Source organism: Triticum dicoccoides, chromosome 4B (genome assembly GCF_002162155.2).
Source record: "Triticum dicoccoides isolate Atlit2015 ecotype Zavitan chromosome 4B, WEW_v2.0, whole genome shotgun sequence".
Taxonomy (NCBI): domain Eukaryota; kingdom Viridiplantae; phylum Streptophyta; class Magnoliopsida; order Poales; family Poaceae; genus Triticum; species Triticum dicoccoides.
This window is the reverse complement of record NC_041387.1, coordinates 556,345,994-556,361,738: the sequence shown is the minus strand read 5'-3', so window position 1 is coordinate 556,361,738 and position 15,745 is coordinate 556,345,994. Positions and strand designations below refer to the sequence as shown.

The 15,745-nt window shown below is 48.5% G+C and overlaps 1 long non-coding RNA gene across 1 annotated transcript; it reads left to right on the top strand.

Annotated features, from left to right (window-relative positions):
* Window positions 1-4,923: 4,923 nt before the first annotated feature.
* On the top strand, window positions 4,924-6,828 carry LOC119291437. The gene is made up of 2 exons (XR_005142417.1): window positions 4,924-5,077; window positions 6,459-6,828. It is a non-coding gene; the product is annotated as an uncharacterized LOC119291437 (long non-coding RNA).
* The last annotated feature ends 8,917 nt before the right edge of the window (window positions 6,829-15,745 follow it).

The window sequence follows — 15,745 nt, the reverse complement described above, 5'->3', positions numbered from 1 at the left end:
ATCTTTTAAACCCTTAGATTTTAAATATTACAACTGAATTTAAATTTAGCTATTTAGAAACATTACATCTTTTAAATCATGCTCAACAGAAGTGCTAGCATTTTTTTCCTCTTATTATGAATTGATGTTAACGATGTGTATTCTGATTTTTTCTAACACAAAAAATGGATCCTAGATTGATTCAGTTGTATTAGGGGGGTGCTCGGATTTTTCCATATGAGTTGTTGGCTGCCGTCTTTGCGATATCAACTTATGTATGATTGTCTCGGAAAGATATTCTTAATAGGAAATGCATGTGAATATGATGATGAGACATGTTGAACTATTCCTACGTGTCGTGTATACTGTATGTACCTGATAATGTATGTAATGCAACACCTTTTAAATTTTAGATTTTAAACATATAATTGAATTTAAATTAGCTATTTAGAAACATTACATGGAGTTCATGCTAAACGAAAGTGCTAGCATTTTTTCTCTTATTACGAATTTTGTAAGTATAATATAATATCTTAACTGTTCATTTGGAAAGAGATATCTGTCAATGTTGGACGGATGTGTGTTCCAGTCTTTTAATCTTGTAGCACCTCGTTTTTCTCTACCCTTTCGCTGCCACAATTAAGTTGATCCATATGTTTGTTTAGAAAAGGTTGATCCATATGTCCGTAGTAACATGGTGCAGTGGGAAACTGGACCGATTGGTGGCAGGTTAGTCACAACGTAGCATGGCTGGGCTTCTTTCTCTAATAAAATTCAAACCGGCATAGATTACATCAGGTTTTCTAAAAAAAAAATTTTTTTTTACGTCAAGCCAGCCAAAGCGTAGGCTGTCAAAGAAGCCAAAGCGTAGCATGGCGCTTCTTTTTCTATTAGAATTCAATCTATTTTTCCTTTGGTAAACTCTCTCTCTCTTTTTGATGCCGATATCCACCACACGTATGGCATAATAGACATTCGCCCATACACCATGTGTGACATGAGTAAGGGGGCAGCCCACACGAGCTGTGTGTGCGCGAACAGTAGAATTGCCCACAAGTGTGGACGCAGCTACTTCGTGCCACACGCCCAACAAGTACTACTCATCCCTATCCCGCACGTGTGGCACGAAGCAAATATGCCCACACGTCCTGACACAGCTACAATAGGTACCCGCGGGATGACGATTTAGTTGCCATCCGGGATGGCAGATGTAGTTATCCGGGGTGGCAAATATGGTTGTAGAAGTATGACAACTCTCTCTGTTTTGGTTAACTATAGTTGCCATGTCTAATTTATGGTAGTTGCCACGTGTAATCAAACCATAGTTGTCGTATGTGATTAACTACTTGCCATATATGGTTAAACAATAGTTGCTATGTGTGTTTACCTAGTTGCCACGTGTTGTTAATCACAGTTGCCATATATGTTTACCTGATTGCCATGCACGCGCAACTGCAGTTGCCGTCTAGCAAACGAATCATAGTTGCCACGTGTGTTTACCTACTTGCCATGTACGCGCAACTGCAATTGCCGTCCAACAACTTACGACTGCCATGTGGGCGAAAAGCAGTTCGCTCACACGCGCGTAGACTATGTGGGGACTTTTTTACTGTTCTGACCCATTATCAAAAGTTTAACACGATTTGACCCTACTTTTAAACTTTTTTGAGATCTGACCCATTTCAACACGCCAGTAACCATAGCGTTTTGGTTACATGGAAGACGCCATAGTCTCCAGCGTCTGGCCATGGCCCACTTTCTGGTCAGTTTTTGGCTGCACGGCAAGGCAAAAGGCAGACGCCATCAACCACGGCGTTTAGGTCTGAACAACTGAATCGTTGATCTGCATGCACGTATAATTCCTATGGGGTGGTTTGCTCACTCGCACATGCCATGCATGGCATACGCACGCACGCATCACTTCCATTAAGGGCTATCTAGCACTTTCATTGAGATCTAGGTACTGTAAACAGTTTATAGATATTATCTAAAAAAACAGTTTATAGATATTTCTGCCGCTGATCTCACCAGATCAGATGAATGTGAGTAAAATAATGATACTCTGGTTTTTAGATGATATATTTGAATGTGTGATACTTTTTTTTCTTTTTTTTTGAAACCTAAGCCTCCCCGCCTCCCCCGCGAGCCGACGGGGAGGGGCCTCCTATCTGCGCCGCAGTCGCCTCTACCTGCCTCCCCATCCCTCGCCGCCGCCCAAGGGCACGGCCGGGCGAAGCCCGACCGGCGCCAGCGCCGGCGGGGCATCTTCTTCCTCGCGCGATGGGCGGCGCGGGCCAGCCTCCTCGGGCCTGGGCGCAGCACAAGGCCCCGCAACGAGGCGGCTCACCGGCGTGGGGTGCCTGCGTGGGTGATGCGGCAGCGTGGAGGACTTCGTGGCGGTGGCAACCCTGGGCGGCGGCCCTGGAAGGTGGTGGCAGGTGAAGCCTAGGCCTCTCGTGGCGGCATGGCGTGGCGATGTCCCTGTTCAAGGCGGATCTGCACCGACGATCTGGTGACTTTTGGCTCCGGATTGGATTGGATCAGCGACGGTGACGAGCGTGTGGGATTCCTCTCGGCGGCTCTTGCGGTTTGGCGAGTGAGCTAGCTTCCCTCCTCCCAGGCTCTGGTGGTAGCACACGCAGGCAGTGGGCGGTGTGCTAGGGCTCCCACGGTGGCAGTGTTGTTGTGGATGGTCGTCGGATCTGGGTGGCGGCAAAGACCTATGAGAGTGCGTCCTACCGGTTTGCGTCCCAAACCCGGTATGTGGCTTGGTTGGGGCCTCCGGCTTTAGATGTTAGACATTTGTGTGATGTTTATTTGGTTAGTCTCGGACTATCGGCACTCCTTCATCAAGTGGATAGGAGTGGTGACAAATATTGCTAAGATGGTGGCTTCAGACTACCTGATGTACTATTTTATAAAGTATTTGTGAATAATTAATAAAATGGCTGCATTCATCTTCCAGATGCGAGGCCGGGGGTCATCCTCCTTTTTGAAAAAATGAATGTGTGATGATGTTGATACCGTCCGCTAAGTGTATGGCGTGTCGTGCCTACTGTGCGAGGCAGAGGGCGCAGGAGGCCGCTACAGGCGTCAGCGAGGCGGAGTCGCACTCTCTGGTACCTCGACGGATGGGTTGCAACCCCGGCGCTGCAGACACGTCGTGCTGGACGTGACTTCCGACGACAACTGATTCGTTGTCGACCTCACATTGACCGACTCAGACGAGGAAGAATGGGGCATGGAAGATGGCGGCGCCTCGAGTCTTGTGAGCAAGTGTGTGCCATATGTCCTACTCTACCTCGCCGACGACCGAAGCAACACTTCGAGGGACGCAGCCGGCAGCCGGACATGGGCACAGCAGAGCCGGATGAGCTCCGCTTAGTTTAGATTTCATGTTGTATGTAATAGTATGAATTTGAGATTATTATTTTATTGCATGTAATAGTATGAATTTGAGAATTTTTTTGATTGAGATATCCAGTTGTTGAAGAGATTAGTCGAGACGTGGCCGATCACAGTTCGCGAATGGTGCGGGCGTTTGGTCAAATTGCTGTATCCGGATGTAAATGCTCTAAGCTGCTTTAGCATGTCCACGGAGGCAACAGGTTGGATGATGTTAGTTGCTCGTCGAAGAACTAATGGGGTGGCACGTACGCGCATGCATGAGGAGGTGCTTCCATCCAGCGGCCCATGATAGATCCGTCAATCCACATGTGATGAGAGTGCTGCGTGCCAGTGTGGGTGTGCATGCATGCGCCATGCATGACATGCGCGAGTGAGCAAGCCACCCTACAGAAATTATACGTGCGTGCATGGCATGCTAATTAACGTTTCAGACCTAAACACCATGGTTGATGGCGTCTTCCATTTGCCACTTCGGGCAGTCAAAATACTGATCAGAAAGTGTGCCAGGGCCAGACGCTGGAGACCGTGGCGTCTCCCTTGCAACCAAAACGCCATATATGTTGGCGTCTTGAAATGGGTCAGATCTCAAAAAAGTTTTAAACTAGGGTCAAATCATGATAAACTTTTGACAATGGGTCAAAACAGTGAAAATGTCCACTAGGTGGTGTCTGTGTGGGCAGAAACTAGTTTGCCCACACAATGCAGCTGGCAACCGCGTGCTGTGGGACGTGTGGGCGACTTCTTCAACGCTCACACACCGGCCTTGTCCTACGTGACACGCGAAAACTGCCTTAGTGTGTCAAGATTCGTGCAAACTTAACTGGAGGGTGATTCACACGTGTGGGCGAGTTGTAATGTTGCCACACGTGTGGGGCGTTAGTGTTTTCATTTTTTATGTGAAACCGTGATGGGGTTAACCTTGAGCGCGTTATTTGCAATAACGTGACAGACTTAGTTGTGCAACACAATGTATGCCTATACATAACATTTGTATGTAATGTTATGTCTTCAAATCTCAACTGTTTAAATTAAAATGTTAATGGTTAAGATATTTAATCTGTGTGGACGAACGTGATGGCTTGTTTGGCTCTTGTCTTAATTATATAATAGATAGATACTATGTAGGAACATCGTACATGTATCTATCAGGAAGAGGGAGGGCTTTTGGCGGCCGTGCTACAGGCAGGCCGCTATCCCGGCCGTTTGTTTGGGCTTGGGGATCTGTAATGTGTCAGTGTGTGGCAGGCTTGCGCCAGGCCTACTACCTGAAATACGGTCTGGAATACAGCTATCGGATGCCTAGGCGTATCCTGTTCTGCCCATACTACTTGCCTGTTCGCGTGCGCCCAGAAAGACTGGCCCATGGGTGCTGGTTCGAAACGGCACAGGTGAAGGAATCCCATGCCAACCCATCCTCCTGCCTTACCGTGTGGACCAGACCAGAGCTCCTGTTCCGGTGACGCGCTCTCTTTCCCTCGCCCTCATTCCTATCCAGTTGCCTAGCCCTCCCCCCCTCCCTCTCTTCTCGTATGTGCGGTGGTTATCGTCGGCAAACGCGCTCCCCGACCGAAGAGACGGCCGGAGCGCTCGTCCTCTTCCACGCTGGCGGCCAAACCACCCGGATCCAGCTTCATCTTCCACTCCGGCAGCCGAATCACCTCGAGTTTGCGGAACACCGGATCTGCTCAGGGTAAGGGCCTCCTCGTCCACGGATCTGGCTGGGAAAAATCATTTTCTCCATTGTTTCGGTGAGGCTGGATCACACGTTCTGTACTTATGCTTTTTCTCCTACCTGGTGTTCATCTGTTCTAGAGTTGCACGTTTTTGGCGATTTTAGTCTTGTTCCTTCTATTGCTTTGGCATGGCTGATTTGGCTACATGGATGGATCGAGATGTATATCATTTGTGTTGATGAACCCAGAATAGAGTGCTCTCTGATAGTCTGTACGTATGCAATTTTCTTTTGCAGATCCGAATTTCCTGTGATGTTTTTTAGATGATGTATGTGGAGGATAATCATGAGGGGAAAATGTTATTCATGCCCATGCGTATTTGCCAGATCGGCTTAATTTTTTCCAACATGTGTTCTTTGGGGTGCTAATTCATACAGTTTCAACTTTTTGCACTGCATGTGCTATTAAACCTTCATTAGTGATTATTCTTAATGAACCGTTCAAATTGAGATAGTGTAAAGATGAACCGTTTACAAGCTGGCCTATTGACAACTGTTGCTGTTTCATATGGATTTTGAAATGGTGTAGTATAGGATTGACCACTAAATTTGTTTTAGTGTGCACCAGACTTTTGGTGGTATAGTATAGGATTTTTTGGTCCTGGATTGTGAAATCCTGATGAACTATGTGTCACTAAATTTAAAATAATTTAGGGTTCAGACTATAACTATGTCTCACTGAATTTAGGATAATTTAGAGTTCAGATCAAACACATGCATCAACCGCTCAAATCAGATTTCAGAAAGAATCCGGGACAGGATAATTTCAGTTGATTTAGGGTTCATGATCTTTATCTTTGTTCTGCTGGTTACCATACTCATGTGCACTGGATGAACACACATCAGGTTTTAGGGTTCAGGCAATTTCTTTTGGTTTATTTATAAATTATAATCAAACCCAAATGCTGTGCCATGAATCCAAAACCATTATTTTCTGCAATCAGTGATACACCCGTGGTCATGCGTATCTGTTAGTCTACATTACGTATAGATTTAGTTGTTTTTATCTTTATCGACCCATCGGTTAGTTTACTGAAATTTGTTGGCAGTGGTGCATTATGTTCTTTAACTGCGATACTGAAGCAGATCGAAACATTTAACAACAAATCAGCTCTTAAGTAATTAACAAAGACTTGATGGTTGTGCTATTAATTTGGGCTTGAATTACGAATCTGACTAAAATTTCCTGTTTTTGTGTTACTCTTATAGAATATTTTTTTTGCCCTGAATTCTTAACGTAACTGGAATTTATCTGCTAGGGTAAAAGGATTGAAAAAAATAGCTATCGAGCGTGAGTGGGGTTTCATTCTGATTTGGTGTTGAACATTTTTTTTTGCAGAGTAGGGTTTCATTGAGACTTTGAGAGCTACCTGCCAATTGAGAGGCATATGCAAGTAAGGTTTACACCTGGGTGATTTTGATCAATTTGGCGAACCTATGTACAAAGCTGGTGCATATCGGAGGGCCACAGGTGTACAACCCGCCCCCAAAGAGGTGATTTGCCGAAGGCTCCAAGGAAATTGCCGAAATGCACGAACTGTGGGGTGGTTGGACATCGTCGCAATGCGTGTGGCACTAAGAAGAGCAGGCCGTTTGAGCCAAACTTCCTCTAGTTACAATCTTCATCGCAGTGATGGTTTATGTAGTCGGCTTTGCAATATTTGTGGCAACTATTTCTATTTTATGATGCACATGTTTCATTTGCTGCCCGTATTATCGAACCAGGTCTCCTTGCCATGTTTTAGCTGATTTATTTAGCATCTCCTGGTGTGGACTGCATAAAGCCTTTGATCCATGTTCTGTGCTAGTGTCCAAAGCAAACTGTTAGGCCAACTCCACCGCGCGACCCTATCCTGTCCGGCTCCATCCGTTTGGGGTAAAACGGACAAACTGGGCGGCCCAGCGTGCGGGAGCAAACGGACATTTGTCCGTTTTGTGTCCGCTTTCGACCCATCCGCGGCCCAAGTTTGCGTCGTTTTTGGGGTGAAACGGACACCACGCGGACGCGCCGGCCGTCTGCGCGTGTCCTCCCCTGGCCCACCCGTCGGTGGTACAGGACGGGCTTTTTTCTGTCCGCCCCCTCCCTCCTCCGGCCGCATCCCACTCCATTCTTCTCCACTCTTCCACACTCCTCCCCTCGACGCCCGCCGCCACTGCCATTGCGGCAGCGCAACACGGACGCGCGCTCGCCCAGCCCCTTCCCCTCGACGCCCGCCGCCGCTGCCATTGCGGCAGCGCAACACGGACGCGCGCTCGCCCAGCCCCTTCCCCTCGTCGCCGCCGAGCTACCCAACCACGGCCGCCTTGTTTTCGCACCCGCCGGCCGGATTTGGGACGGATCCAGTCGGTCTTGAGCTCGCCCGGCTATGGGAGGCCGGGCTGCTCACCTCGCCAGAAGGCCCTGGCAGGGCCGCAAGGCCAAATGCAGGCAGTGGCTCGTCCTCTAGCCACTCGGATCTGCACCGTCGATGGTCCGCCGACAGAGACGCGAATGGCAGCCGGCTGGGCTCGGTGCTTGCCCAAAAGCTCGTCGGCGCACCGTTGCCCCTCATCAAGTGCGACCACTGCCCAAGGATGGTCGTGCGCCGCGTGTCTACAACACCGGAGCATCCCGGATGGGTGTTCATCAAGTGCTTAAACGATGGCGTACGTGGTCTTTTTAGCTTCGGTTTGTGCTCTCGAATTAGATTAGTTGTGCTAATTTTAAGTTTTATTGTGTAGAATGGATGCAAGTTTTGGTATGGAGAAGAAGAATACATCGATATATTGATAGAGCGAAATCTAGTACATGTTCGTGCACTTTTAGCTAGCCTAGAGGCTGTAGATGAGCCAAGTGCACTTGTTGCTAGATTAGAGGCTAGGCACGATACTACATGTGAGGAAGCAACATCGACTTCTGGCTTGAAGAAGAAAGGAGGGTGCAACGTCGAGCCTCCTCCACAGATCAACAATGAGTGCATCGAGAAGGCCCTAACCCAACTCAAGGGAGCAGTTATGGAAGTTGGGTATCTTCTCAAATGTATTCTTGTGGTTCTTGTTTTCTTTGGCCTTGCTTCACTAGTTAAAATGTGATGATGTATTTGTCATGTACCAAAAATGAATGATGAAAAAAGCTTAAGGACTTGAAAAAAATGTGCACGCGGACAAGATGCGGCCGGGATGCGGCCGCGCGCTGGGCACACGGCCACCGCATCCCGGAAACTGCCCGAACACGACCCCATTGCCCTACTCAAAAGGACAAAATCCGGACAAAACGGACGTCCGTTTGGGATCGCGCGTTGGAGTTGGCCTTACATCTTGCTGCTGTGAAAACCGAAAATGGTTGTTTTGCTAGGTGTGGATTTGATCAGGAATCAGTTCTGGGGGTTTAAATTGTTACTCCGTCGGTAAACTAATTGTTCTTGTCCTTCTGAATGTGTTAGTCAGTTTCGGTGATTTGTATGGGCTCCTGTGTTGTTTCCAGTAATACAAAGGAACTGTTTTACAAAATCCTTGTTGGTGTGCTTATTACCTCCGTTAACATGTAGCCATGAGAGATGATTCTTCTCCACTTATCCACTAGTGTGATGGTCACCAGGCACGTACGAGTTCCTTGTAATCCACTTATCAATGTACGGCATGGCACCCCAAGACTGATGAAATGACAAGGCTGGTCATAGCTTGCTTAGGGTGCTCAATTCCACTTTGAAACGGCTGGCAGGGGTGAGCACGCCACCCCTGTCGAGCATAGGTGTGAGCGGCACATGGTACAGGCATTCAATGCCTGTAGCAGGTCGGCGTGGGTGTTGCTGAGTTCCATGGCCTGCTACTAACCATTCCTAGGCCCTAGTCTACCAGGGTCCGTGCTTACTTTTATTCTGAAAACTAATCACCGAAAAAAGAGGTAAATTATGGCGTCCAACCGAAGAAAATAGCTAATGTCCTGTGGAAAAGTTGGACTTAAGTTGATCCTGTGAGTAATGCAGCTTTCTAACTGAATCGATCTGTTCGCTGCTCATCCTGTCTGTGTGCGCACCACACTGGCTGGTCTCGTAGTTGAGCAGCTCGCATGCTCGACGAACACATGCCGTTAAGCCAACTCCACCGCGTGACCCTACCCTGTCCGGCCCCGTTCGTTTGGGGTAAAACGGACAAACTGGGCGGCCCAGCGAGCGGGAGAAAACGGATATTGTTCGTTTTGTGTCCGCTTTCGACCCATCCGCGGCGCAAGTTTGCGCCGCTTTTGGGGTGAAACGGACATACACGGACGCGCCGGCCGTCTGCGCGTGTCCTCCCCTGGCCCGCCCGTCGGTGGCACAGGACGGGCCTTTTTCTATCCGCCCCTCCTTCCCTCCGGCCGCATCCCACTCCATTCTTCTTCACTCTTCCACACTCCTCCCCTCGACGCCCGCCGCCGTCGTCGCTCTCATTGCGGCCGCGCAACACGGACGCGCGCTCGCCCAGCCCCTTTCCCTCGTCGCCGCCGAGCTACCCAACCACGACCGCCTTGTTTTCGCACCCACCGGTCGGATTTGGGGCGGATCCGGTCGGTCTTGAGCTCGCCCGGCTGTGGGAGGCCGGGCCGCGCCATGGACTGGCCGGGCACCTCGCCGGAAGGCCCTGGCAGGGCCGCAAGGCCACATGCAGGCAGTGATTCGTCCTCCACTCGGATCTGCACCGTCGATGGTCCGTCGGCAGATACGCGAATGGCGGCCGGCCGGGCTCGGTGCTTTCCCAAAAGCTCGTCGGCGCACCGTTGCCCCTCATCAAGTGCGACCACTGCCCAAGGATGGTCGTGCGCCGCGTGTCTATAACACCGGAGCATACCGAATGGGTGTTCGTCAAGTGCTTAAACGATGGGGTACGTGGTCTTTTTAGCTTCGGTTTGTGCTCTCGAATTAGATTAGTTGTGCTAACTTTAAGTTTTATTGTGTAGAATGGATGCAAGTTTTGGTATGGGGAAGAAGAATACATCGATATATTGATAGAGCGAAATCTAGTACATGTTCGTGCACTTTTAGCTAGCCTAGAGGCTGTAGATGAGCCAAGTGCACTTGTTGCTAGATTGGAGGCTAGACACGATACTACATGTGAGGAAGCAACATCGACTTCTGGCTTGAAGAAGAAAGGAGGGTGCAACGTCGAGCCTCCTTCACAGATCAACAATGGGTGCATTGAAAAGGCCCTAACCCAACTCAAGGGAGCAGTTATGGAAGTTGGGTATCTTCTCAAATGTATTCTTGTGGTTCTTGTTTTCTTTGGCCTTACTTTACTAGTTAAAATGTGATGATGTATTTGTCATGTATCAAAAATGAATGATGAAAAAAGCTTAAGGACTTGAAAAAAATGTGCACGCGGACAAGATGCGGCCGGGATGCGTCCGCGTGCTGGGCACACGGCCACCGTATCCCTGAAACTGATCGGACACGATCCCATTGCCCTACCCAAACAGACAAAATCCGGACAAAATGAATATCTGTTTGGGGTCGCGCGGTAAAGTTGGCCTTAGTCTACGAAGTGACCAGCGCTGTCCCCAATTTTTTTTTCTTTCAACTGATGATGCTCCTTTCTCGCCTAGCCACGCGGGGCAGTTGGTTGACAATATAGCTGTACCACTCTACCACTGGAGGGCGCATCTCTCCTGAAACTTGAGGCTAAATAAAAACGCTTGTACATAAGCATGCAGCCGTGGCGAGATTAATCAAGGGTAAAACTGTTTGATCTATCTGATTCAACATAAACACGAGTGCAACTGAACTGTTCTGATCCTCCTAGCTGGTACATATGCCAATAACTGCAGTTCAGGATTAGTATTTGACGGCTTTAAGCACAAACATGGCCAATCAATGATGAAACCAAACATCACAAAATACATGCCCAAAATGCTTTGCTTAGTGATTAGTATAACACGTAATGGAGAACACTAATGGCTGTTTCGCTGGACGCGAATGCTCCACGCACACACTTTTGGATACTGGTGCTCTCAGCTGGCCACAAATCAACCACGACATGCATGTACAGGTCGTACAAGTCTACGAGCGCATGGGCCAGGACTCCTAAAGCGAGCGACATTGTGCGTACATGTCAGGCGTGTGTAAGAGCCCTAGGTGCTTGCGCATGTGCGTGGGCCATCCTTAGTTCAATACATGCCAAAAATTAATCAAATATACGCCGTATACACTGCATGCGCGGATCCAATGGTGGCCTGACGGCAGGGATTCCAGCCTGCCTGTAGCGCGGCCACCATTGGCATTTTTCGCTATCTCCCTATACTACAAAGATTTAATGGATGGTCTCTAAATATTATATATCTTAGGCTTTGAAAGCTTGGTTCGCGCTCGCCCTTTGCGTCCTCGGCGTAACGTGTCATCTAGTAGTTACAGTGGCGGGCACTTGCCCGGGCTCGTGAGGCACGTGTGCGCTACGATGGCCCTCGATACGTCAGGAAAGATCGTCGACGCATCTGGGGTCACCCTCGCAGCCGGGCTAGTTGTGCTTCATTAATCAGCTAATGGGCTTCCTTCCGTCAGTAAATGAATGGGTTAGCTGACCTGGAGTACTGGGCTACTAGCCTAGGCCTAGCAAGCACTGTATTAGGTTGTTTTACTCGAGGCGAGGACCACGATCTTTTTTTCTCAAAGAAAAGAACCACGATCAAGCGTTGGCTCCACCTTCCCGTGACCCCGCTTGTTAGGCTGTTCTAGACGGCGACACCCTGGGTTGATCGGAGACAGAACGGCGGCGAGTGTAGGCTGGCCTGGGCTGGGCGCATTGCCAGCAGTGGGCTGAGTCGGAGCGGATCCATCCAAGGAACGGCTTGCATCATCAGCCGGCGGCTGCTTGCCCCCTTGTTACTAGGTGAGATTGATAGACTTATTTTTAGGTTTAAATTTTGAGATTAGAGCGTGGGGAGTTGGTCATTGAGGATATTTCACTTTAAAATTACATTTGTATGACTACTATGTTCAAAATTCACTTAATCATTAATGTTGATAGATTTGTGGCTCATGATTTTTGTGCTATTTTCTATGTTGTCTATATGAATCAAGGTTTTTTGCTGGTCAATATTTTGGAAACCGACCAGGTAACGGATATTTCGTCGGACCCTGAATTTGTTGCTACATTTTTAGGTAGTTAACATAGAACCCATATTCATATTTTAGCACAAAACATAGCCCCTAGCCTTGTGGAAGTGCTTTCAGCGTCAGAGGATCGACTACCAGTCTTGTCAGCTTGATTTTAGTGTTTAATTTTTTTTATGCCGTGGTGGGTTAGAGAGGACTCAAATCCGCTCATTAGGGAGTGGATTGATATGTGTTGACTGCTAGAACACAAAGATATTTGCGTACATAAAGGGTAAAAATACTATATATTTTGCTAATAAATGAATTTGAATTCAAAATTTGTATAAATGCTTTTAGGCCAAAAAAGCCAAAAGTTTTTGAGATTTTTCAAAAACCAATTCTTTTGGCCCCTACCTGGAAAAGCCGGTATCAAGAAAAAAAACCTTGGTTGAAGCACTAGATTTTAATTTTATATTATATCGTTAGGCTTAAACTTGCCCAGGCTTCACAAAATTTCTGGCTCCGCCCTTGAGTAGTTATGATTTGTACTAGATACATACTTTTAGAGATGTAAACTAGAGAACTTTAGGGTGTAGTATGATTAATCGGAGATATATTTTATTTATATGTGTAATATAATCAACATGATTGTGAAAATTGATGGACTATTACATTATCTTGGATTGAATTAGTAGGAAGAAAATAAAGATATTGGAGTAATAGAAAATCTGTTTGTGTTAGGTTCAATGATATATCTGCTTGGATTCTATGTTGGAATTAAACCTAAGACTGGGCACTTGGATTTGTGATATTTTGACATGAGCTTGAAATCGGAGAAATTTAGGGTGTAGTATGTGTCGGCGTTCTGGGAACCAGGGTACCCAGACCTGCCTGCCTGCGGCCCATGACGTGGCTCCATCGACAGCCTGGTACGACCCATCTTTGACTACGACAAGACAAGACCCTCGCGAGGGGCCAAGTCTCATGAGGCGGACGACATCAACACCTCTTGAGGGAGCAACCACCCAAGGCGGTCTCTTGAGGAGCGGAGATTTCTATGCAAGCCCTCACCTCATGAGGCTGAGGTGACATCAGCAGTGATGACCAAGGCTAGGCGCGCGCCAGCGGGCGTAGAGCAGCAGGTTTTCTCTTTGGTGCAAAGGAGACAAGCGCAGGTGCAGAGTCTCGAGGAATCATCCAAAGGTTGCCATTTGCGTGCAACGAGATCAGGACAGCCAGAGCGGCAGGATGGATGTCATCACCGAGCCCACCACGACATCACGATCAAAAGCTTTTCAGGCAAAGACCACCTTTCGCCAGGATCAAGTGTACTACTTGTCCCCTTTCAAAATTGGCAGTTGTGGGTTCCCTTCCCGCCTAAATTTTGGGGGAAGAGGACCAAGACCACTATAAATATAGCCTAGCAACCACCGTAGGAGGCATCAGGGATCGACTCATCGAATCCCCAAGAGCTCATCACAAGAACAGGCCTCCTGAGGCTGTTCTTCCCCTTGTACTAGTTCATCCTCAGCCCCCTCCCCCCCGCGAGGCTAATCCACCACAAAGCAGGAGTAGGGTTTTCCACCGCAAGGTGGCCTAAACCTGGGTAAACTGTCGTGTCCATTTTCCTTCATGTTCATCGAGCTAGGTCATGAAAGCAGCGGGTCGATCGACTTGAGAGGTTGAGTTCTTTGCACACGCCCCTGAGTTCGAACCTTTCTTGGGTCTGCGGAGCCCGAAATCAGACATTCAGCGCACCAGGTAGGGGCATGTCGAAGGTCGGCCTCTTCATCAACCGCGCTCCACCCTCGCCGGTCGGTCTCCATGGCGGGCGCCGCTCCTCCCGCTGGTCCATCGGGCACGTTCGGAGGCGTCGTGGGCCTCCGGGCTTTCTTCCCCGCCCTGCGGCAGGTGCGATGGCCTCCAAAGTTCAGGCCGGAGCTGCCACCGCGCTACGACGGCGCGACAGACCCTGCGGAGTTCCTCCGAATGTACGCGGAGGCCATCTGGGCGGCGGGCGGAGATGACAATGCCATGGAAAACTGGCTCCATATGGCACTCACAGGCATGCCTCGCACCTGGTTGCTCGACCTATCAGAGTCTTCGGTGGCTTACTGGGAGGAGCTGCACAAGTCGTTCATCACACGCTTCGCGGTTCAGGCGCACCACGCCGTCGTGGCCATCCTCGACGGGTCGTAGGCGCCCGCTTCGAGCTGCCACACCAAGCAGTTCTTTTGTCAGATGAGGGATTCCCCGTCCCCGCGAGGGGCCCCTTCGGGCTGGGCGGCGCCCAAGGCCGACTTCACCTTCGACTCCAGAGATCACCCCAAGATCGCGGCCGGTGCCGGCGTGTGATACGTCTCCAACGTATCTATAATTTTTGATTGTTCCATGCTATTATATTACCCCTTTTGGATGTTCATGGTCTTTATTTTACTTATTTATATCATTTTTAGGACTAACCTACTAACCGGAGGCCCAGCCCGTATTGCTATTTTTTTGCCTATTTCTGTATTTCGAAGAAAATGAATATCAAACGGAGTCCAAACGGAATGAAACCTTCGGGAGCGTGATTTTTGGAACGAACGTGATCCAGAGGACTTGGAGTGCAAGTCAAGAAGCAATCAAGGCGGCCAGGAGATAGGAGGGCACGCCCACCCCTCCTAGGCGCGCCCCCTGTCTCCTGGGCCCCACGAGCGGCCATCGACGTACTTCTTCCTCCTATATATACCTACGTACCCCCAAAACATCCAGGGAGCCAACGAAAAACAATTTCCACTGCTGTAACCTTCTGTATCCGCGAGATCCCATCTTGGAGCCTTCGCCGGCGCTTTGCCGGAGGGGCAATCGGCCATGGAGGTCTTCTACATCAACACCATAGCCCCTCCGATGAGTTGTGAGTAGTTTACCACAGACCTTCGGGTCCATAGTTATTAGCTAGATGGCTTCTTCTCTCTTTTTGGATCTCAATACCATGTTCTCCCCCTCTCTTGTGGAGATCTATTCGATGTAAACTCTTTTGAACTTAATACTCTAGATGCATGCTGGATAGCGGTCGATGTGTGGAGTAATAGTAGTAGATGCAGGCAAGAGTCGGTCTACTTGTCGCGGACGTGGTGCCTATATACATGATCATGCCTAGATAATCTCATAATTATTCGCTTTTCTATCAATTGCTCGACAGTAATTTGTTCACCCACCGTAATACTTATGCTATCTTGAGAGAAGCCACTAGTGAAACCTATGGCCCCCGGGTCTATCTTTTATCATATAAGCTTTCAATCTACTTTTATTTGCATCTTTACTTTTTGCATCTATATTATAAAATACCAAAAATATATTTATCTTATCATACTATCTCTATCAGATCTCACTTTCGCAAGTGGCCGTGAAGGGATTGGCAACCCCTTTATTGCGTTGGTTGCGAGTTCTTTGTTTGTTTGTGTAGGTGCGTGGGACTTTTGAGGAGCCTCCTACTGGATTGATACCTTGGTTCTCAAAAACTGAGGGAAATACTTACGCTACTATTGCTGCATCACCCTTTCCTCTTCAAGGAAAACCAACGCAAGCTCAATACGTAGCA